This window comes from Mustela nivalis (genome assembly GCF_964662115.1).
Source record: "Mustela nivalis genome assembly, chromosome: 6".
Lineage (NCBI taxonomy): Eukaryota > Metazoa > Chordata > Mammalia > Carnivora > Mustelidae > Mustela > Mustela nivalis.
In genome coordinates, this window is record NC_139025.1 from 11,511,284 (window position 1) to 11,535,156 (window position 23,873).

Consider the following 23,873-nt stretch of genomic DNA (forward strand, 5'->3'; position numbering starts at 1 on the left):
ATATGTTTATAAAAAAATAAAATTTTAAGAATCAAAAAAAAAAGAGTACACCTATCGCAATGAGCACTGAGCAATGTATGGAATTGTTGAATCACTATTTTGTACACATGAAACTAATATAATACTGTATGTTAACTACCCTGGAATTAAAAAATTAAAAAAAAAAAATCTCCCTAAAGGCCTCCCCTAAAGGCACCTGGGTGGCTCAGTGGGTTAAGCCTCTGCCTTCGGCCCAGGTCATGATCTCAGGGTCCTGGGATGGAGGCCCGCATCTGGGTCTCTGCTCAGCGGGGAGCCTGCTCCCCCCCACCGCCTGCCTCTGCCTACTTGTGATCTCTCTCTCTCTCTCTCTCTATCAAATAAATAAAAAAATAAAATCTTTTAAAAAAAAAAGTAAAATCTCTTTAATGTCTGACTTAATAGAAGATTAGGCCCCTGAATTCTCCCATCTGTTTTTGCATTCAACCTATTCTGATATCCCTTGTCATTCAGCCTCCGGAAAATTCCCCTGTACCCTCTTCAGAGAATGAGTGAAAAAGTCAAATATCTTAATATTATTATAAAAGTAATTTTTGTTTGTTTTTCATGAAAATAATTTTTACATTGCAAGACCCCAAGGGTCTCGGGGACTCCTAAATCCCCATAGTTTGAACACTCGGTTACATAATGAATCCCATAAGAGCTGATTCAGTACAGTGTTATCCCATTTCCTGGCCTCAGTTGATCAGTTTTAAGATAGGTTCCTGACAAATACCAGGCGGAGGAACCCTTTTCCAAGGATGTTATGCTTGGGACCTGAAGGCTGAAATGCAAGACTGCATTAGGCAATGGAAGGTCCAACTTAGGTGCCATGTTTTGGTTTTGGGGGTTTTTTGTTTGTTCGTTTTCTAGCTGTGGAGAAAGCCCTTCCACCGAGAGTTAATAATGAAGTCAGGCCACTGAAAGAAGCAGAGATAAAGGACAGAAGGAAAGCTCAGCCGTATTCAAATCCCTGGTTCTGACTGTTTCTAAAGCTAAGAGTGTCTTGTCCTTGAATTTTGGGCCACTCTGTTTTCTTTATGATGAATCCTGCTTTGGGCTTAAATTAGTGGGAGCTGGATTTCTATCACTTGCAACAAAAAGGGTCTTAATGAAGGCTGTATTAGTCACGTCTTTTTTTTCTTCAGGTTTTCCCTTCTTTTCTCAATTAAAAAGAGGTAACAAGCGATGCTGAAGTAAGCTAAGAATAAGCTGGATAAGAGCCAACTCTGGAAGAACCATTCCCAATCTTAGAAGTTTAGACTGGAGGGTCACCTGGGTGGTTCAGTCGTTAAGTGTCTGCCTTCGGCTTAGGTCATGATCCCAGGGTTCTGGGATCGAGCCCCACATCGGGCTCCCTGCTCAGCAGGAAGCTTGCTTCTCCCTTTCCCACTCCCCCTACTTGTGTTTCCTCTCTTGCTGTGTCTCTTTCTATCAAACAAATAAATAAAATCCCTAAAAAAAAAAGTTTAGACTGGAATGCTGTTGATGTGAGAATCAAGTATTTTAGGTCTTCCTCTCTGACAAAAAACTTTAAATTACTTTTGACAGTGTCAGTAAATTTAACTCCAAATTCAGCCACATGATTAAGCTCCCTACCACCTACCCCTACCCTAGGAGGTGGCACTTTTAGCTTCTCAAATTGCAGGTACAAACAATCTTCCTCTGTTTAATTTCTTCAAGTCACAAAAGACTAACACCGTTAAACCTCTACAATCTTCAATAAAGGGCTTAGTGGGCCCTGGATTCAATATATTCTCAGTGACCTACAATATGGGGCCTTCCTACTGCGGTTATATAAAAGGGCCTAATTAGAGCTATAGCCTCGAGATCAGGCTTTTTGATTTTAGAGCTCTATGTATACAATGAATGAGAAAGGCACACTTGCCCACTGACTCCTTTTTAATGTGATTTTTTATAAATGTTCATGTTTTAAACAAACTGGTGTTAGGGTTCTAGAAAATTATATAATGAATTAAGACTGTACTAACTCAGGTCCAAACATCTTGACTTCTCTACTTTCTAGAAAAACACTTTTATTTATTTTTTTTTTAAAGATTTTATTTATTTATTTGTGAGAGAGAGAGAGTGAGAGCGAGCACAGGCAGACAGAGTGGAAGGCAGAGTCAGAGGGAGAAGCAGGCTCCCTGCGGAGCAAGGAGCCCAATGCGGGACTCGATCCCAGGACGCTGGGATCATGACCCGAGCTGAAGGTAGCTGCTTAACCAACTGAGCCACCCAGGCATCCCTAGAAAAACACTTTTAATTGCTATTCAAGGACCGAGGGTCTTTGCTATTCAAGGACCAAAGGTCTTTGCAGGATGTGGTGTGTCTCTCCGGGTCTATTTGTGTCTGTCTTTCTAACTGCATGACCTCAAAGACAAAGAAACTCAAATAAGCAAGGAGCAAAAGCAGAAGAGTTGCAAAGGGGGGGGGGGCATTCAGCGTTATGCAATTAGTAACATTAGTGACATACTTTTGAATTGCCAGCACAATGCTGATGAGAGAGCCAACAAAAGCCTCCATCCATTATTACAAAGAACCCTGAGAAAAAACTGCTCTATTCTTTTTTCAAAAAAAATTACATGTGATGAACACTTTTTTCGTTTTCTTCTGCCACCTTTTCGTTTTTTAAATTTGACATTTCTCTTCCTCTCCTGAACCACATCGAGAAATTCTTCAATGGATTTCTATTATGCTAGAGTGGAAAGACATTGGCAGTCGAAGCACCCAAAGATCAAAGGTCAGACCTCAGCACTATCATTTACTAGCTGCAAAGTCTCAGACAAAGTTGGTATAATAATAGTTCTCTTAGAATGCTGACATAGAGATTAAATGAAATAGTATACGTATCAGTTGAGATGACTTTGAATGAATGTTACCAAAAAATATAATAATGAAATTGATCGGCTCACATAATTTCCAAGGCCAGAAGGAGAACTGTTTCAGGTAAAGCCTGATTAAGTATCTCTAATGATGTCACAAGGGTGTCAGTTTTTCTTAAGGTACAAGTTAATATTACCTTAAGACAGGCTTCCCTCTGGCAGCAAAATGGTTGCAAAGAGCTCCTGGGGCTATCCCCTTTTCCAGTCATGTTCAATGGAAGAGGAGAAGACTCTTCTAGCATATTCTGTGGAAGGAGAGATTTTCTCTTCCAGAAGTCCTAGCAAACATTTCACCACATCCTGGTTCCTGATGAGGTTACATACCTTCCTTGAACTAATCTTTAAAGTGAGGGGAATAGCTTTTGCTGAAAATTTTGAACCAGGCAACCAGGTATAAAACATGGGATTGATCCCACTCAGAACACTTGATGGGGAAAAATGAGGGGGTTATGAAGAAAAAGAAAGGTGGGAAATTGTCACACATGACAATGTGTGAGAATGTACTTTGAAGTAGGATGCTGAGTAAACGGGGGTGAAGTCCATCCCTGGGTTTCAGGAGGGAAACATATCCTTTCAAAGGATTAAGGATTGGCTTAACCCTTGCCAATCAGACCTTCAGAAAATTCCATAGCATCTTCAATACCTGAGATTGTATCACCATTACTCATCCTTGCTTTTCCATATAGTTTAGGGTTTTTGTATCTATAAATAAATGGTTTAGGTTTGCCTGTTCTTTTATAAACACATTGTTGTTCTATTTTTTTATTTTTAAAGGTTTATTAATTTACTTAAATAATCTCTACACCCAACATGGTGCTTGAACTCATGACCCCAAGATTAAAAGTCACTCACTCTTCTACCTGAGCCAGCTAGGTACCCCAAGCTTTCCCTATTTTTTAATTTTATAAAATTTAAGATACCACTATTTAATATCTCACCGAAAACAAATACCTTAACCAAATCAGGACCTAGAGCTAAGAGCCCATCAACTGAAATTTGGTCAATAAATTTCAGCATTGTTAAAAAATGTTAAAAAAAAAAAGTGCATCTTAGAAAGGATGGACTACAATAATACAAAAGATGGTATCTTGTATAATCACTTCTGTGTTTTGCTTCTTTGGCTTAACATCGTGTTTGTAAGATTCATCCATGTTTTTTATAGGTTAATTTCATGTAATACATTAACATACCACATTTTTATCTCTGCTCTTATTTATGGATATTTACATTGTTATCAGTTTTGACTCATATGAACAATGCTGCTATGAACCTTCTTGTTCATATCTCTTGTGTACATGGGGATAAGTTTCTCTAAATACCAAATGTTAGAATTGCTGAGCCATAGAACAAGGCAATTTTCATCTTTCGTACATAACGTCAAACTGTTCTTCCTCGGGGTGGAGCAGTCAGTTGAGCATCTGACTCTTGGTTTTGACTCAGGCTGTATTTCAAGGGTGTGAGATTAGGCCCCACACCAGGCTCTACACTCAGCCCAGAGTCTGCTTGGGTTTCTCTTCCCCTCACCTTCAGCCCCTACCCCCGAACTCTTTCTCTCAAATAAATAGATCTTTTTTTTAATTATTTTTTTTATTTTTTTTTTTAAGATTTTATTTGTTTATTTGACAGAGAGAAATCACAAGTAGATGGAGAGGCAGGCAGAGAGAGAGAGAGGGAAGCAGGCTCCCCGCCGAGCAGAGAGCCCGATGCGGGACTCGATCCCAGGACCCTGAGATCATGACCCGAGCCGAAGGCAGCGGCTTAACCCACTGAGCCACCCAGGCGCCCCAATAAATAGATCTTTTTAAAAAATATTTTGTTTATTTATTTGACAGAGAGAGATCACAAGTAGGCAGAGAGGCAGGGAGGAAGCAGGCTCCCTGCTGAGCAGAGAGCCCAATACGGGGCTCAATCCCAGGGCCCTGAGATCATGACCTGAGCCGAAGACAGAGGCCTAACCCACTGAGCCACCCAGGTACCCCTAAATAGATAAATCTTAAAAAAAAAAAAAAATGGTGCTTCCTATTCTCAGTCTCACCAGCAGTGTACAGAGTTCCTATTAATCTACATCCTCATCAGCACTTGAAATTGTTTTTTTTTTCATTTTTATGAATCTGATGAGTCAGTAATTTTATCTTAATATAGCTCTAAATTGTATTTCCTTTCACTAACATGAAGAGCACCTTCTTGTTTGTCTCATTTGGATTCCTCGTGTGTTCAAATCTTTGGTCCATTTTTTTAATTGAGATGCCTCCTTCTTATTGAATGTAGGAATTCTTTACATATTTTGGATATAAGCCTTTTGTTTTTATGTATTGTAAATATCTTTTCCCATCGGGTGACTAGTCTTTTCACTGTCCTGATTGTGTACTTAATGAACCGAAGTTCACATTTTAAATGTAGTTGCATTCATGTGCAGAGGAGGCAAATATTTACCTCTACTTCCTTTTTGGCTGGGACTAAGATCTAAATCAACATAAACAGATTAACAAGAGAAAGGCATACAGATTTTTGCATCTACATGGGAGTTGCCCTAGGAAAGTAAAGACCAGATACAGTTGGAGCAAAACACCTATGCACGAAGCTGGACAAAGAGTAGTAAATAGAGAAAATAGGACAAGACAAAGGATCTTGAGTCAGAGCCGTTAATTATAAAGTGACTAAGAAGATAAGGCTTAGTTGAACACGATATGTTTGTATACATTTCCCCTAATCTTCCTCTCTCGGAACTCTCTGTCTCTGGTGATAAAAATGTTTTCTTTCTTCCAGAGATAGGGAAGACATTTTTCACTTCTTTCAAGGTACTAGTCCCTCGTCTGGGTACTTTGACATGTGTGTTTTCATTTCACTTAATATTTTAGACTCCAGGAGATTCAGAAAAACAGTTGGAAACAGAATCATTATAAGCAAAGCATAAGGAAAATAGAAGTTTCCTTTTTATTATGATTTCAAAAACCCAGGTACCTGGAGCACCTGGGTGGCTCAGTCAGTTAAGTGTCCAACTTTTAATTTCAGCTTAGCTCACGATCTCAGGGTCATGAGATTGAGTCCTGAGTCGGGCTCTACACTGAACGTGGAGCCTGCTTAGGATTCTCTCTCTTCCTCTCTCTTTGTCCCTTCCCTCACTTGTTCCCTCTTTCTCACTCTCTCAAAAAACAAACAAAAACCAGCTTCCATACTATATTCCAGAAAGAAGCCTAGGGAGAGGCTTTGGTGGATGATTATGCATAGTAGAAAAAGGAAGGAACAGAACAGAGTAGCAGAAAACAGAATACACAGTTAATGCAAGGAATGACTCAAGTCTACAGCATCGGTGTCCAGGTGGATCTGGTGGATGGGGTCCCATTTGCTAATGGAGGGAGCAGAAGAAGGAACAGAACATAAATTCAGGATTCTTGATTCCAAGGGACAGAATCTAACTGTTTTTACGCACTCCCAACCAGTTTAAGATTTTAAAGGGTCGGGGGGGCGGGGGAGTAAGGGCAACTTCATGCTCACAAACACAAAAAAACCGGCGTGGACTGGTTTAAGGCACAGCCATGCCCTAAAGTTCAAATGATGCCCTGGCTTCCCCTTCTACAAGCTCTCTGTTTCTGCTTGCAGTCTTCAGTCCTACCGTTCTTGGCTTTCTTCTCAGAGCTGAAGAAGAAAATCTACATTGTCCCCTAAAGTCATAAACCCAGAGAAATAGATTAAGAGGAAACAAATCCTAGGATAGCCTGGCAGAAATTTCCAGAAATGACTTTGATTGGCCTGGTTTGTGTCAGATGGCCACCCAGATCCGTATAACTCTAGGACCCATTCTGTTCACCACTACGGAGTATTATCTTAGGGCTAGCCATTTTCCCCCAGTCTGTCTTTCTATTTAGACTCTAAGCTTCTCAAGGGCAAAGAATCATTTAATATTTTTAGCTTGAGCATGGGCACTGTGCTTGGCACATGGTATTGGAAGCTTTAAAAAAATGTGTTGGACTAAAACTAGACACATATAAACTCTGATGGATGTGCAAACTGAGCTACTTCAGAATTTTGAAAGTGTAGCTAAGTGGTATAATAAGAAACCACAAGCTAGATGAATTAAAGGGAGGAAAAAAATCATGGAACACTTGGACTTGGGTTTTGTGAAGGCGAATCATACCCAACTAGTCTACTGGAGTTCTCTGGATGTGCAGAGGGACAAAAGGACAGGGTAGAACCAGCAGAACTTGGTGTTTTAAAAAGCCTTTGATAGGGGCACCTGCATGGCTCAGTTGGTTAACTGCCTGACTCTTGGTTTTGGCTCAGATTGTGATCTCAGGGTGCTGAGATCAAGCCCTGCCTCTGCACCGTGCTGACTGTGGAGCTTGCTTGAGATTCTCTCTTTCCCTCTCCCTCTGTCCAACCCCCTTAAGAACAAAAACAAAAAGCCTTCAATAGAATTTTAGATTTCTATTGTTGTTGGTTTTAATTTTGTTTTTTAAATTGTGTCTAGGAAGCAGAACCAAAGTCAAGTAAGGAGGGTCAGGAATAAGTGAGAAAGTGTAATGATGGGGACTGATCTTTTTAAATTAATTATCTTTTTAAATGAATTATCAAGAAGGGGTATGGACCATGGACTTTCTCAGTTTGCAAGTAACAACTCTTTCAGTTAATGCAATACTTAGTTGATTAAGACAAAGATAAACTAATGGAAAATACCTTGCAACACAGCCCTGGCCTTATCGTTCCAGAGTCAGGCAAGGCACGTCAGGGTTCTGCAGGTTCCTGCTCCATTTTTTCTTTGGTGATGAGCTCTCTAGCCATACCTGCTCTTTCGCCTTTAAGATTGAAGAAGAAATAATGTGGGGCATGTGCTGGCTTTGGTCTTGCTTTGCCTCACGGAGGAGCCTAAAGGTAAGCGTGATGTGGTAGGACTTGTGGCCTGGAACCATGACCGCCAGGAGACTGCCGTCCCTGGGACCCACCTCAAGATGTCCTGGCAACTCAAGTTCAATTTGGTTGACTTTCAGCTCCAACCACCTGTATCCTTCTTCTTGAAGTCCAGTTCCGGTCCTGTACAGATCACCCATCAGCACCAAATTATTGCTATAAGCAATGATGTTTCTGAGAAGAGAGCAAAAGAAGAGGGAAGTGAGGAGATGGAAGCTGACTTGTGCCCCATTTTGCCTGCTAAGAAACAGAAGGACAGGCCCTAATTCTTCTTTGGCCACCTAGCTGCCTGCCACATAAGCTATAGACCAGATTCCTGTGCAAGTTTCAATAATTTTAAATGGCTCTTCTCCATTGAAGAGGAGGGCTAGAGGTGGGGGGGTCCCCTTGGGAGCAAAGGGGATCCCATTCTCCATAGGACCTTAGTGTTCTTCTAATCCTATAACATCATGGGGTTTCACTTTTCTCCAGGAGTGGGAGGAAGTCTGAATTTCTATTCTGACCCTCTTTCCCCATTTGCTATAAGGTTGGAAGTCAGTATCAGAAGCTCAGATCACACATTTTTAACACTTTTTACATTCTTGGTTCAGAAGGATGTGAAAAAAAACCTTCAATTCTCCAACCACATATGAAATGCTTGGGTAAAATAATAAAGGACCAACAGATGATTAAAAAGATCACATAATTAAAAATTGCTCTTATTCTTATAAGCTTACAGGTGGTTTAGAGAACTACAGGAAGACCCGATGTGACTTGGAAAACTTGTTTCTCAAAGGGTGGGTAGAGACTGAAAATGCAAGTACTTTCAAGAGCATCTGAAGTGAATTCCCAGAGGACAAATACATCAGGTATTTCTAAGCCCTACCTGAGAGCTGAGTGGAGATATGCCTGAAGACCAGGGTCACAATGTCTGGAATTCTAGTCTGGACTTGCTCGCACCTACTTATTAATGCTGCGTGTGTGCCCCGGGGCAAACGACTGAGTATTTCCAAGCCTTTTTCTTAGCTGTAACCATTATACCTGTCTCGACGACTTCAAAGGGTGGCTTGGTGTTCAAACGAAGCCATATGTTTAACGGTGTTTTAAGTACTATAAGGTGCTTCATAAATATAAGGTGTTTTTGTCGTGGCATCGCTGGAATTATTGCAAACTCCCAGACAAGGAGCAGCCAGGGAAGGGCGATTTGACTCATCCAAGCAGAGATCGTGCGGTTTCAACAATTCTCGTCATTTACGGAGACATTTTGTTAAGGAAAACTTTTCCGTTTCTTTGAGATTTTTGTTTTAAACCTGCTATAGTATGCAGCAAGGTGCTGTCTGTAAAAGCACCAGGCAGAGGTGAAGATAAACCGCCTAGAAGCCGCCGAAACGCCAAGACTGTCAGCAGTTTTCCGCGGAAGCGCTGTCCTGTGTTTGACAAGAACGCAAGATATGTGCGATCGATCAGGATGCCGGCCGCCAAACGGCAGGAAGAATTGGTAGAACTGATCGTCCACGAACGTTATTATAATTCCGTTGTGATACATTTAATGATTTGTCACAGCGCCCCGAAGGAAGTAGAATGCTGCAATGAGTTTCAAACTCCGAGCGTGCCGCGAAGCGCTCCCCAGCGTGGAAAAGAAATAATGCGCGCGCACTCGGCTTCGACCGCTCCCGGGCCCTGCGAGCTCGTCTCCCGGGCGCGGACCGGCGCGTGCGCGCGCGCGCGCGCGCCGCGAGCCCACGTGACCGTAGGCGCGGCGACGGTAGGGGCGGGCGGGGGCTCGGGCCGGCTCCGCAGCGCCGCGCAGGCGCCCCAGGGCCGCGCCGAGCCGAGCCCCTCCTGCTCCCTCTAGGAGTCAAAATGGCGGCGAGGGGAACCTGGAGCAGCCCGGGAGCCTGAGCCACTGACAGGAGCGGAGAGGGCGGCGGCGGCGGCAGGAAGAGGATGGCCGGGGGTGCTGGCGCCGGTGCGGACGGCGGTGCGGGTGGCGGCGGCGGGGGCGACGGCCGCGGTCCCAGCGGCGGCAGCAGCAGCGGCGGGAGGAGCCTCCGAGGTGAGTGTCCCTCGGTGTCTCGGAGGCTGAAAGCCGAGGCTGTGCCCGGCGCGGCGCGAGGCGTCCCGGCAAGGAAGGGGCTGTGCCTGGGAGGTGGGGGTACCGGGTTGGGGCTGGGACGCCGCGGGGGGCGCCGGGCCGCCGGCGGGGAGAGGGCAGTCGTCCGTCTGGGGCTGAGGCGGCGGCTGACCGCCCGGTGCCCGTGCGCTCCCAGGGGCAGACTAGGCTGTGCGCCGTTGTCCCGGGGGCAGAGGCGCGAGGTGTGGCGCTCGGGGCGGGGAGAGCGGCCCGAGGTGGCCGCGACAGCAGCCCGGCCGGCTCCGGGCTCCAAGGGGCGGAACCCGCCGCTCCCAGGACGCCGGGAAACCGCTCCCGAGACTCGGGCGCGTGTTTACCCGGCTGCGGGGCTGCGACCGCCCCGGGGTGGGCGTGAGAGCGGCCGGCAGGAATAGGGGAGGGAACAGGCCTGCGGACGGCTGCTCGCGGTGGGGAGAGAAGTTAGATCGTCCGGGTAAGTTACGGTTCCGGGATCGAACTGGGATTGCGTTTTGACAGGTTACGAGGAAGACAATACCTGGGGTGTTTGATAAAAGAGTCTGTGCTTGGAGTACTTGAATGGCTAAAAGCGTGCATTTTCGGTGCCTTCTCGTTTGCACAGCTGTTTACTAGCCTTACCCCGAGGATGAGAACTTTCTCACCGCCTTTTGGGAGAAGCTCTGGGGAGTGGTGTTTCCGCTTTGAACTACAATAGCACCCCTTCGCATACCAGCACAGATAATACTCTGGATTAGGCCTAATTTACAAAAGCAGTCTTGGTTATCTTTACCAGAGAACTGTTCCTTCGGCCAAAACATCTTACTGTCATGAGGAAATAGGCATTTTTAAAGAATTAATTATTATTTTTTTTCAACTACCAGAATCTTTTTGTCTCTGAATAGCATCCATTTCTTTTAGATTGTTGAAATACATTACTTTCTTCCGAAAATGTGGAAGAAAGATTTGAAATAGCAAGAATCCTACATGTTAATAGAAGCTGTGATTAAGCTTGTCCTGGAATTTTGGAGTCAGAAAAGCCTATAGAGATCTGGTATGACTTGTTTTAGAGCTGAGAAAGTAGGCCCAGGGAGATGAGTGACTTGCTGTGGGTCCTACAACTGGCTGGGGATTGGGCCAAAACTAGGATCGGGGCCTCCCTCCGCCCCCATTTAGAGCCCTTTTCACTACTCTTCTGAGCCCCTTTCTCTTCATTGATTGAATTCGTCATCAGTGCAGGTGCCCATCCCTAGGTCTTTGTGAGGTAAAGTTGAAAGCAGAAATGGAAAGCGCCTCAGGCTGATTCTGACAGTGACCCTCAGTTACAAGTAACTGATGAGATTTTTTTTTCTACCCTGAACTTAATAAAACTGACATTTCATTTAGAGTTTCCATGGGCCTGTAGCTGTATTTACAGTTATATTGGGTGCATTCTTACATGCATTCGGTAAAACCCATACATAAGTCAATATTCTGTCCCACAAAGCCTAACTATTCTGTTCCATGTCCCAATACCATCATTTAAACAAGTTTGTATCAGACTCAGATTTCCAAGATTTAAAACACCTGGGTTTGCTAGGTTATACCGCCTAGTTTCCATGTATTTTTTTGTTGAATTACAGCAGTTTTCTTTGTTGTGTGTCACAGATTAACCTTCAGAAATGCAATAATGTCAAATGATTCTGATTCTGTTCTAGTCAGTGAAACCTCACATATCAAAGTTGTACCTTGTGTTCAGTTACCGTGGTGATTATGGAAAATCTGGTTTGCGTTTTGCATTGTATTAGTTTTGAGAGAAGAAAACAAAGAAGTGTAATATGTAGACCTTGCCCTCAGGAAAGATACGATGTACCTTTAGGAGTCTAGGAGACAATCTAGTACATTCTGTGAATACAAAGAATGCTATAGGTGTTCTGGTTAGAGGGAGATGAGTGAGGCCTTAGGAGTCTAAAGAACTTCCTGGAACACTTGGGACTTGAGCTAGCCTATGAAGGTTTAGATTTACAGATACTGGAGCAGGTACTGTGTGAGGGAAAAGCGAGAATATGATGTGGAGATTGGCTTTGGGGGAGGGGAAAGGAGGGAAACTAGGATGAGCTGGCAACTGGATTTGGGAGACTAAAATGAAAACAAATCACACAGTTGGAAGGATACCTGTCTAGAAGGGTTTGAGTACTAGATTGAGGAGATTGGGATTTTCATCTTCTTGGGCAAGACATGGGGAGCCTTTTTAGTGTTGGAAGCCAGGTATTAGTATGATAAAGCAGCAGGATGAACCTGTCCGTGATCTACAGGTTGAGTTTGAATGAGCAAAGAATGGAACAAACCAGCGATGACGTGGCTGTTGCAGTTATCCAAATATGAAGAGATGAGAACGTAGGTTAGGGATAGAGTCGCTGGGAAGGATGCATGGCAGGTGTTGTTGTTTTTATAGTGGTAAAATATACATAAACATAAAATTTGACATTGTAACCGGTTTTAAGTGTACAGTTCTGTGGCATTAAATACATACATCCACATTGCTGTGCAGCCATCACCATCTTCATTTCCCCCCACCGAAACTCTATACCTGTTAAATGCTAACCCCCATTTCCATTACCCCGAACCCCCTGGCAACCATAATGTACTTTTTGTCTGTATGAATTTGACTACTCTAGGTACCTCATATAAGTGGAATCATACAGTATTTATCCTTTTGTGACTGGCATGATGTTTTCAAGGTTCGTTCATATTGTAGCATTTGTCAGAATTTCCTTCGTTCTTAACACTGAATACTATTTCATTGTATGTATGTATGTACATCCATTTTTGTTCATTTATCTGTCAGTGGATACTTGATTTTCTTCCACCTTCTGCTGTTATGAATAATGTTCCTATGATTATGAGTTTACAAATGTTTGTTTGAGCCTGCGCTTTCATTTCTTTGGGGTATATACCCTGCAAATTTTACATTCCCACCAGCAATGCACAAGGGCTCCAGTTTTTCCACATTCTCACCAACACTTGTTGTTTTCTGTTTTTTTGATAATAGCCATCCACATGGATGTGAAGTAGTTTATCATTGTAGTTTTTTTTTTTTAACTTAATTTTTTTAAGTATTTGCTACACCCAGCATGGGGCTCAGATTCACAACTCAATGACAAGTCACATGTTCCACAGACTGAGCCAGCCAGGTGCCCCCACTGTAGTTTTGATTTGTATTTCCCTAATGTTTAATGATCTCTTATTGTTCCTATCAGCCTTTTGTATATATTCTTTGGATAGATATCTGTTGTGCTTGTTTCAGCAGCACATATATTGAAATTGAAGTGATACAGAGTTGGCTCCTGTGCAAGGAAGACATGCAGATTAGTGAAGTGTTTGGACTGTTGTGTGTCTTGCTCAGCTCATTGTGCCCAGGACTTGCACAAACACATGAAATGATTGAACAAATACTTCAAGGATCTGATTATTGGTGACTGAGGGCAGCATATTTTCCAGATTCTTCAAATATTCATTAACCATTAATTACTTAATGTCTCATGCCATATTGTAGTAGTCTTTTTAATTTTTCTACTTTTAAAAAAGATATATCTATTAATTTTTTTTAAGATTTTATTTATTTATTTATTTGACAGGGAGAGCAAGAGAGCACAGGCAGGGGGAACAGTGAGGGAGAGGGAGAAGTAATCTCCCCACCAAGCAGGGAGCCCAGTGTGGGGCAATGCAGGGCTCAATCCCAGGACCCTGGGTTCATGAACTGACATGGAGTCAGATGCTTAACTGACTAAGTCACCCAGGTACCCCCACTATTAAGATCTTTTACCAAAAGAAAAAAAAAAAAGCTCTTTTACCATTTTTTAATTTAGTTGTTTGCTTTTTTGTTGTTGAGTTGTAGAATTCCTTATATATTCTGGATATCAATCCCTTATCAGATATAGGATTTGCAAATATTATCTACCATTCTATGTATTACCTTTTCACTCTATTGAGTGGCTTTCAATGCACATAAATTTTTAATTTTAATCGAGTCCAATTTATATAGTTTTTTGATTGTTACTTGTGTTTTGGTGTTAAATCCAAGAAATCATTGCCAATTCCAAAGATAGGAAGCCCCCCCCCCCCAAAAAAAAACTCTCATGTTTAGGTCTTTGCATGCAAATATCCAGTATTTCCCCAGCACCATTTGTTGAAAAGACTGTGTTTTTCCGTTGAATGGCTTTGGCATCCTTACTGAAAATGACTTGATTATACCATGCAAGGGTTTATTTCTGAACTCTCCATTCTATTGGTCTCTGAGTCTGTCTTTATGCCAGTATCACATTGTTTTGATTACTGTAGCTTTATAGTAATTTTTGAAATCTGGAAGTGTGAGACCTCCAGCGTTGTTCTAATTCAAGACTGTTTGGGCTGTCTGTGGTCCTTTGAGATTCCAAATGAATTCCAGGGTGGATTTTTTCAATTTTTGGAAAAAAAAAATGACATTAGGATTTTTTTAATAGGGATTTCATTGAATCTGTAGACTGAAGCAGTTTTGACATATTAGGTCTTATAGTTCATAAACACCAGATATCTTACAATTTATTTGTATTTTTATATCTTTAATGTCTTCCCACAACCTTTTGTGGTTTTCAGTGTAAAAATCTTTCAACTCCTTGGTTAAGTTTATTCCCAAGTGTTTTATTTTTTTAATACTATCACAAATAGGATTGATCTCTTAATTTCCTTTTTGGATTGTTCATTGTTAATGTACACAGCTCATTTTTGTGTGTTAACTTTTTATCTTGCAGCTTTACTGAAAGCATTTATTCTGATGTGTGTGTGTAATCATACATACAAAATTCACTTCTTCCTTCCAATTTGAGGCCTTCAAAGGCATTCAGATATTTTTCTTGCCTAATTGTTCTGCCTAGGACTTCCAGTACTATATTGAATACAAATGGTGAAACTATACACCTTTGTCTTATCCTGATCTTAGAGGAAATACTCTGACTGTTCAGTATGATGATTGCTGTGGATTTTCCTTTATTATATTGAAATTGTTACCTTATATTCCTGGTTTGCTTAGTGTTTTAGCAGGTATGTTTCAATGAAAGAAAAAAAAAACTCAGTTATGGGTGCTGAGAGTGTAGCCTAGTGACAGGGAAAATTCTTCTGTCATTGGCAAAGTAACATGTTAATGCCCAATTGATGTTTTAGGCATCATCTGTGTACATTTGCAGTCATGTTTTGCCTGAAGAAAAATAGTACTATGGTTAATTCAGTAGAGAAGACTGACATTAATCAAATAATTATACAAATACATGCCTGAATAACTGTAGTATAATTTTGTTCACAGCTGTATTCCCAATATCTAGCATAGTGCCAGGCACACAGGTGCTCCCTACAGTTATTCATTAATTCAGAAGCAGAAGACTTATGATTTAAGCTAAAAACTATATTGCTTATAATTTTTTAATGGAAAGCATTTTTTTGTTTTGTTTTTTTAAGATTTTATTTATTTATTTGACAGAGAGAGAGAACAAGCAGGGGGAGCAGCAGGCAAAGGGAGAGGGAGAAGCAGGCTCTCCACCAAGCGGAGACCCAGACCCAGGACCCTGGGATCACGACCCGAGCCAAAAAAGGCAGACGCTCAGCTGACTGAGCCACCCAGGCTCCCTGTTTTTATTTTATTTTAAACCATCTGTGCTGTTAACCCAGTCTTGGTACAATGGTAACAAAACAAAATCAGACTTTACTGCTGTAAAAACAAACAGGCAAGTGACTTTTTCTTTTTTCTTTTTTTTAAGCTTTTATTTCTTTGCCAGAGAGAGAGAGAGAAAGTGTGTGCAAGCAGGGGAGAGGAGCAGAGGGAGAGAGAGAAGTACACTCCCTGATGAGCTGGGAGCCCAGTGCAGGGCTTGATCCCAAGACCCTAGGATCATGACCTGAGCTGAAGGCAGACGCTTAACGACTGAGCCACCCAGTTTAGATCCTCTAAAACAAGTGTCTTTAGAAGTGAGGCAACGTCTTTCAAGTTGATGATAGTGGAAGTTAGTTATCAGAATCCAAAATTTCAAAGGCAGGCATAACTTAGAAGAAACTTTTCAGGTCCCTGTTGACTCTAGATTTATAATGCATTTCAAATATTCAGTACCTAATTTATTTGCAAAACAAGTTAAAAATTCTTTTAATGCAAACTGCAGTGGTTTTTAGAATCTTTTTTTTTTAATTTAAATTTTGACAGGCTGTAAATATGACATTGCAAATAGAGTTTTCACAACATCCTATCTCAAATAACATAAAAACTTCAAAATGTATAATATACTGTTATATAAATTGATACTGAATTATATTAAGGTTGGAATAAATAGGAATCCCTTTAATCCAATACATAGAGCATCCTTTACATCACAGGATTCAAAAAGGCTTTTGCGTGTTGTTGGGCTTTTTAGATAGAACATTGGACTGGGAATCAAACCTCCTTTGAGATTCTGACTCGTGTTTATGGGTTTGTGATTTTAAGCAAGCCACTTAATCTGTCTGGGGCTTAATTTTCCTCCTCTGTGCATGTTCGTGTGTGTGTGTTACCTGTATGTATGCAATGTTTTACAAAGCAGCTTTGCCATCTTGTGTTTGCTCTTCAGTTTTTTCCCTTCCCGTTACCACTTTGTTCCCAGTGTGAACTGATTATTGAACTCCTACCAGTCGTGTCGCTGCCGTTTGTTCTTCACTCTCCCTTTCCTTCTCTATTCTCTATATTGCTACCACATTTATGTTTCTTAAAAAAAAAAAAAAAAAAACACCAATTTGGGCATGTCATCTCCCTACTTTAAAAACCTGTATTAATTTCCCATCGCTTATGGGATGAAGTCCACACTCAGGAGAGTTTGTAGGCTATCTCCAACCTTAGATTTCCCATGACTCCAGCCATACCAAGCTGTTTCTTGTTTCCTATGCTTCTGTTCTTCATGTGTTTATCCCAGCGCTTGGAGTTCTTTCTCTCTGTTATCCAGGAGACTCTGAGAAGATGATTCATTGCCCACTTCAGGGGTAGATTTTGATTACTCCAAGCCAGTCAGCTCAAGGCATTTCCCTGTAAACTGTTATTTGTCCCAGTCAGATTGAAGGGAAGGAGACATTCTATTTCTGGGGGAGAGGACTTTTTCCTTTATTTTATGTGAGCAAGAAAATAGATGACCCCAGTTGCCACTGGCAACTGTCTTGTGACCACAAGGGATGACGAAGCATGCCTGGAAGATGGTAGATCAGAGAGAGTGAACGTAGGTCCATGATAACATCGTTTTAGACATACCGTACTGGGGCCTGTGGCTTTCTCTTCCATGAGATTTCATCACCTGACAGGTAAATGTTGAAGCCATTTGCCATCAAAAATCTCCTTATTGATGCGGTCATGTTTATTCTTCAAGATCCAGTTCAAATATGACCTTTACCAATAGTCATACCCTCACTCCCTTAGTATTCTGGCTTACTCGTCCAGCCCTGTTGCACTCCACTGTAATCACTTGCTTGTATGCTGACTCCTCCACATAACTCCGTGCACTTTGAGCCAAAGCCTACAGGATGAAGCACAGTCTCTGCTCCATTCATAACTCAGCAATGAGTTGTTAGGATGAAATAACATGAAAAGGGGTTTTGTAAACAATATTAACTAAGTATGAGGTATGTTACTGTCTTTAAAGGCAAATGGATAAATCACTTGGACTAGATACACAAAGTGTTACTTGTCCTTAATTATTTTCTAAAAATGTTCACTTGGATAAAAAGTTTGACAGTCTTCTCTGGCCACAATCCCTAAAATTTTATGAAAAGACTAATGTTGGAGTCTTGGAAGGAGCAATAATGAATGGTGTTGTTACTGTGCAGTTTCCTTCCTTCCTTCCTTCATTTAGGAGACTTGAGTGCCAGAACTAACTTGAAGTATAATATGTGTATTTTCTCCCCTATATTATGAAAGTATATTCAGGTCTGTTTTATCTGGGGTTTATTTGTGAATTGTTCTTAGGGAAAAATTCCATAATGTGCCTCACAAGACCTAATTATTCTTGTCTTCAGACTTTCCCAAAATATTTCTTGCTTGCTTGAGACTATACATGAGAATTTTCTGGTAAGCAAAAAAAAAAAAGCTTTGTGGCAGAACTAGATGAATTGTAGCAAATGTTAGTAATAGCTTGTGACAGAGAATTCTCATTATAACCTTAATTACAAAGTCATAGTTCTGTCACATGCTTCAACGATAAAGTCTGACAGAAGAGGAAGGATGGGAAAGGAGAGTTATAATTCCTGTCTCAGTATACTTCACCATTTGTTGGCTCGAGTCAAATAAATCAACTTCACCTTCACCATAGTAATTTGTAGTTACAGTAGCCTCCCCCCACCACACCTTGTCCACAGGGGATATGTTCCCAGACCCTAGGTGGATGCCTGAAAGTGCAGATAGTACTGAACACTATATATACTAAGTTTTTTCCTTATATTTGTACCTGGAATGAAGTTTAATTTACAAATTAGGCACACTAAGAGATGAACAACAATAATATACTTGATTAGCCAAAAGGGCAGGGTGTGATCAACAACAATTAACAACAACAATTGTAACAGTATAATGCAATAACATTTATGTGAATGTGGTCCCTCCCTCTCAAAATAGCTTTTTAAAAAAAAAAAATTTTTTTAAAGATTTTATTTATTTATTTGACAGAGAGAGATCACAGTAGACAGAGAGGCAGGCAGAGAGAGAGAGAGAGAGAGGGAAGCAGGCTCCCTGCTGAGCAGAGAGCCCGATGCGGGACTCGATCCCAGGACCCTGAGATCATGACCCGAGCCGAAGGCAGCGGCTTAACCCACTGAGCCACCCAGGCACCCTCAAAATAGCTTTTTTAAAAAGATTTATTTATATATTTATTTGAGAGAGTGTGCTTGTGCAGAGTGAGTGAGAACAGAGGTCACTGTGAGAGGAAGAAGCAGGCTCCCCAGTGACACCAGGAGCCTGATACAGGACTCCACCCCGGGACTCTGGGATCATGACCTGAGGCAAAGGCAGACCTAACCAACTGAGCCATCCAGGCGTCCCTCTCAAAATACCTTACTGTACTGTACTGACAGTCCTTCTTGTGATGATGTGAGATGATAAAATAAATGCCCATTTGATGAGATGAAGTGGGGTGAGTGACCACAGGCATTGTGACACAGCATTAAGCTACTGTTTACCTTCTGACAGTACACACTATGGAAGGTGAACTCATGGATAAGGGGAGACTACCGTAGCTACACTTAAAAATTATTTTTAATAATTGAATATCTCTTAATGATTATTTTACTGGTTTAGATTTTCTTAACCTACAATTTATGAGATTTCAATTGTGACTATTCCTAGGTTGTTCATGATTCCTCAGAGATTATCTTTTTTAAATAATTTAAACAGCTAAGAGATAACAAATTTCAGACCATGTGTGATATACATTTGTAAAGTAGGCATTTTATTTCAGAAGTACTTCATAACTAGAATATTAAGGGAACACTAAGAATATATAGTTTCATTTTATTATCAAAAACACAAATACCTCCCATGCCGAAGTTAAGCTATGACTGTAGTGGAGCCAGAGTTCTAAGAACCAGGCTCATCTCCTCGTTTCTTTGCATTCTTTCCCTCAACTTCTGGTTTAAAAATTCTAATGGTTACACTTAAAAGAATGTTGCATAGATTAGTGGAATGTGATGTACTTTTATATTCTTTTAAGAATGCATTTTTAATAGGAAATAAAAGTATCAGCAGGGGACTGACAGCTGTTTTGAATTACAATAGGTTATATTAGAAAAAGCCCACATGGACTTAATAAGATTCTCCTAAGCAAAATTCTAACAAGTAATCTCTATTTGCAGTAATGCCATGGAATTTTATAGAAAAATGCCATTTTAGGGGCCCCTGGGTGGCTCAGTGTGTTAAGCCTCTGCTTTTGGTTCAGGTCATGATCCCAGGGTCCTGGGATCTAGTGCCCCATCAGGCTCTCTGCTCAGGAGGGAGCCTGCTTCCCTCTTTCTCTGTCTCTGCCTGCCGCTGTGCCTACTTGTGATCTCTGTCTGTCAAATAATAAATACAAAGTCTTTTTTTTTAAAAATGCCATTTAAAAAGATGTTTTCATGGTAACTACACTTATCACACATTGGGTAATGTACAGAATTGTCAACTCAGTATGTTGTACATCTGAAATTTAATATAGCATATGTGTTAGCCATACAAAAAAAAAAAAAGATATCTTCATTTAACATATATAAAAATGTTCTCTGGCTTGACTTTTTTGGTGGTGATTGGGTAGGGGAAATACTATTTTTAGTACATGATCTTGAGCTAGTAGCTACAGATCCACACTCTTATTTATAATATGAATTTCCAAAAGTTCTGAAAACCATTTTTTAGGGAGACTCATTTGATGGCAAATACTGAAATGACCTGGATTCATTTGGCAACAAAACCTCATGTAAACGAACATAACTTAGTTTAAATATTTAATACACTTTACTGCAAAATGTCAAAGGTTATGGGGTGCTATGCTAAACGTAACTGGGGATTTACATAATTACAGTAAATAATCCACATACCGTATTACTTTCTAGAAAAAAAAGAAGAGGGAAAAAGTCTGAATTTTAGAACCTATCTAGCTCCGGAGGTTTCTACCTGATAAGGGATTGTGGACCTGTATTCTGAATAACACTTTTAAACTGGTAATGGACATTAAATATATTTTTTAAAAATTTTTTAAAAGAGTTTATTTATTTGACAGAGAGAGGAATCACAAGTAGGCAGAGAGGCAGGCAGAGAGAGAGAGAGAGGAGGAAGGAGGCTCCCCGCAGAGCAGAGAGCCAGATTCGAGGCTTGATCCCAGGATGCTGGGATCATGACCTGAGCTGAAGGCAGAGGCTTTAACCCACTGAGCCACCCAGGCACCCCGATTTTTTAATGATGAAACTAAGATTGAAAGACAGGATAGTGTGTAACACTCAATAGTTTAATTCTGTAGAAAAAGTTTAATTATCCAAAATATGGGAAGAATATATAAAAAGTAGAAAAAACTCCATGATTGTCTCATAGGTTTAACTATAATTAAACATATATTACTTAAAATTAGATGCTGGAGTAGAGAGATAGGAGAAGGAAGTTACTAGCTAATTTCATTATTGCTTCTTTTAGGGAGCCATTCGGATCATAGCCAAAAAAGAGGGAATTTGGGGTATTATATAGAAGTATTGTAAAGGTGACTTTTTATATATGCCCATTTGGTCCCAGGATTATGGTGAAATCAGGGTCATCAAGCATAATTTGAAGGTTGCCAAGGACCTGTTTTCAAGTCTGACCAAGAACTCTTACATTTAGGGAAGGGAAAGAAGTATTAATAAAGTTAACTAAGGGGCAAGGAGGGGTGAACTTAGACAGGGAGAGCATCTGGTCTTCCTTGAATATATGTTGTTCTGTGGTTTTGACTTTAAATCCATCTAAGTATTTAACAGAATTATGTAACAGTTAAAAATGTAATGCCTGAAAATCAAAGGTAACAAAACTTACCAAGTGTTTTTCCAGCTAGTGATACACAGAATAAATTACTCCACGGGACTGACATACATGATAATTTGTAGGATATTTTGAGTTGGGTAATATCCTAAGGGTAGAAAGAGTTGCAAAAAATAAGCATAAAATGATTTTCTTTATCATATTGTTGATGGTAGATAGTACTGACATTTTCATTCTCAGCTGTTGCATGTATAATGTGAGATAAAGTAAATGAACTGTCATGTAGGCAACATTGAGAATAGAGTTTTGGCATGTAAGAAAGGAGAAACATGAAGGATCAATGAGATTAAGTAAAAACCGTAGGAATTTGAAATGCATTGGAAGCATCAGCATAAAGTCATGTATTTGTTTGTATATATGTACATGCTTGTGTAGATGGATGTGTATAAAATTATCTCTCTGTGTACTAAAAAGGCACTTAATTCTCATAGCACCCAGATTGTGGTTTCTAAATACCATTTCCCACTGAAAGAAATTAGAACTTCTTTAAAGAGATGGATGAGGGTCACCTGGGTGGCTCAGTTGGTTAAGCATGTGTCTTCTGCTAGGATCATGATTCCAGGGTCCTGGGATCCAGCTCCACGTTGGGCTTCCTATCAGCAGGGAGACTGCTTCTCCCTCTGCTGCCCCTCCCCCCTGCTCTGTCCTTTCTCTATCTCAAATAAATAAATAAAATCTAAAAAATAAATAAATAAATATGGGACGCCTGGGTGGCACAGTTGGTTAGCAGCTGCCTTGGGCTCAGGTCATGATCCCAGCATCCTGGGATCGAGTCCCACATTGGGCTCCTTGCTCGGCGGGGAGCCTGCTTCTCCCTCTGCCTCTGCAGGCCACTCGGCCTGCCTGTGCTCGCTCACACGTGCGCTCCCTCTCTCTCTCTCTCACAAATAAATAAAATCTTTTAAAAAAAATTAAATAAATAAAGAGGTGGTTGATTCCATGTCTAAGGCAAGAAAAATACAAGATGTAACCCCAGAAAGCAAAGAAGCTATCAGAGACAGTAAGATTGTGTCATAAGGTCTCAGGAGCCAATTTGAGTAAGTTTCCACTGTCTAAATACGTGACAGTTTGAGCCCCGGTAAGGATAACTGCAAAGGATTGAAATCCATTAAACACATTTGAATCCTTAAATCTATAACACTCTTTTAAACTTGCTGGTCATTATTAGAAAATGCTGCAAAGTTCATTGTTTTGAAAATGAGGAAATAAAAGTAAAGAATCATTCATTTATTCTGTCTTTTCTACACAAATTACATATCAGAAAAGTGAATAGTTGATGAGTTACTCATTCAGAAAATTTCCAGCTAGTGAATAAAGAAGGGAAGATACAATATCACCATGTTGCAACTCCTAATTAATGACCTTAGTTGGTGGTCATTGATAATTGTTAATATCACAAACTTAGAAGTAGACATTTTGTACCTATTGTTGGAATTACCATCTGTGAAGCAGTATTGGCAAAATAAACTTTTAAAAGTATGAAAATGATCCAGAATCTCATCAAGTCACTAATTCTATGAATACAGTAAATACAGGGGCCAGAGGAGCATATTAAACTACATCATGGTGATGCATTTGGCAAAATCCACATTGTGGGAAACTACCAAAAATCTGACTTTTTCAACAACAACAAAGACAATTGCAAGAGGAAAAAAAGAATGGGTCGGGAAGGAACCTCTTTAAGAGACATGGTCGTGTAGTCACAGTGTAGAGACCTTACTTGGATCCTGAGTCAAACAAACCAAAAAAAAGTAAACAGTTGGGGGAATGTGGGAAATTGGTGTTAAGGGATTACTGTTCATTACTTCAGATGTAATAAAGGTAATATAGTTGTCCTTTTCTCTTACAGTTGTATAAAGAAATATTTACAGGTGAAATAACATATGCTATCTGACATTTGCTTCAAATAATTTGGAGGGATTGGGTAGAGAATGAATTGGGATATAGTGATACAGGACTGCCACAGATTAGTAATTATTGAAACTTAGTGATGGACAGAGATTGTTTTACTATTCTTTTCTATTTTTGTAATTATAGAAGTATCTTCTGCAAAGAAGGAAAAAACAAGCTAATAGCAAGGAGTGAAAACAGGAGGATATTCAGTAGAGGTGGTTGATATTTATAGAGTAATCCACAATCCAGAAACTTTTTATTGTTCACCAGCAGTGCAGAACACTGGAGATTAATTTAAGATCTGTTCTTTAATCTTAATTGAGTGATGAAGTAGAAACTTCAGTTTCAAATTTGAGTAACAAGTATAGTGTCCTGTAGACATAGGGAAGTTTAAAGAAGACATGATTGTTCTCTTAGGAAAGGTTAGTATAGGACTGAAGATTTGAGATGCTTTCTTATTGAGACAGAACAGTAGATTAAAGATGGGAATGCCTAGGATCTAGTTTTGTTTGGCTTTGCCATTTTACAATATGTTTTACTTTGGATAAGTCACTTCACC

At 40.5% G+C, this 23,873-nt stretch overlaps 1 protein-coding gene across 3 annotated transcripts in view; it reads left to right on the forward strand.

Moving 5' to 3' along the window:
* Positions 1-9,588: 9,588 nt before the first annotated feature.
* BTBD7 (BTB domain containing 7) overlaps positions 9,589-23,873 on the forward strand; it is a 79,901-nt gene continuing 65,616 nt past the window's right edge. Inside the window, exon 1 of one of the 3 annotated variants that reach the window (XR_014312405.1) lies at positions 9,589-9,843. The gene's annotated coding sequence lies outside the window, so the exon portion shown is untranslated. Of the gene's footprint in view, positions 9,844-9,870; positions 10,355-23,873 lie in introns of those variants that run through there. The other 2 variants (XM_082733329.1, XM_082733330.1) reach the window with 2 other exon arrangements.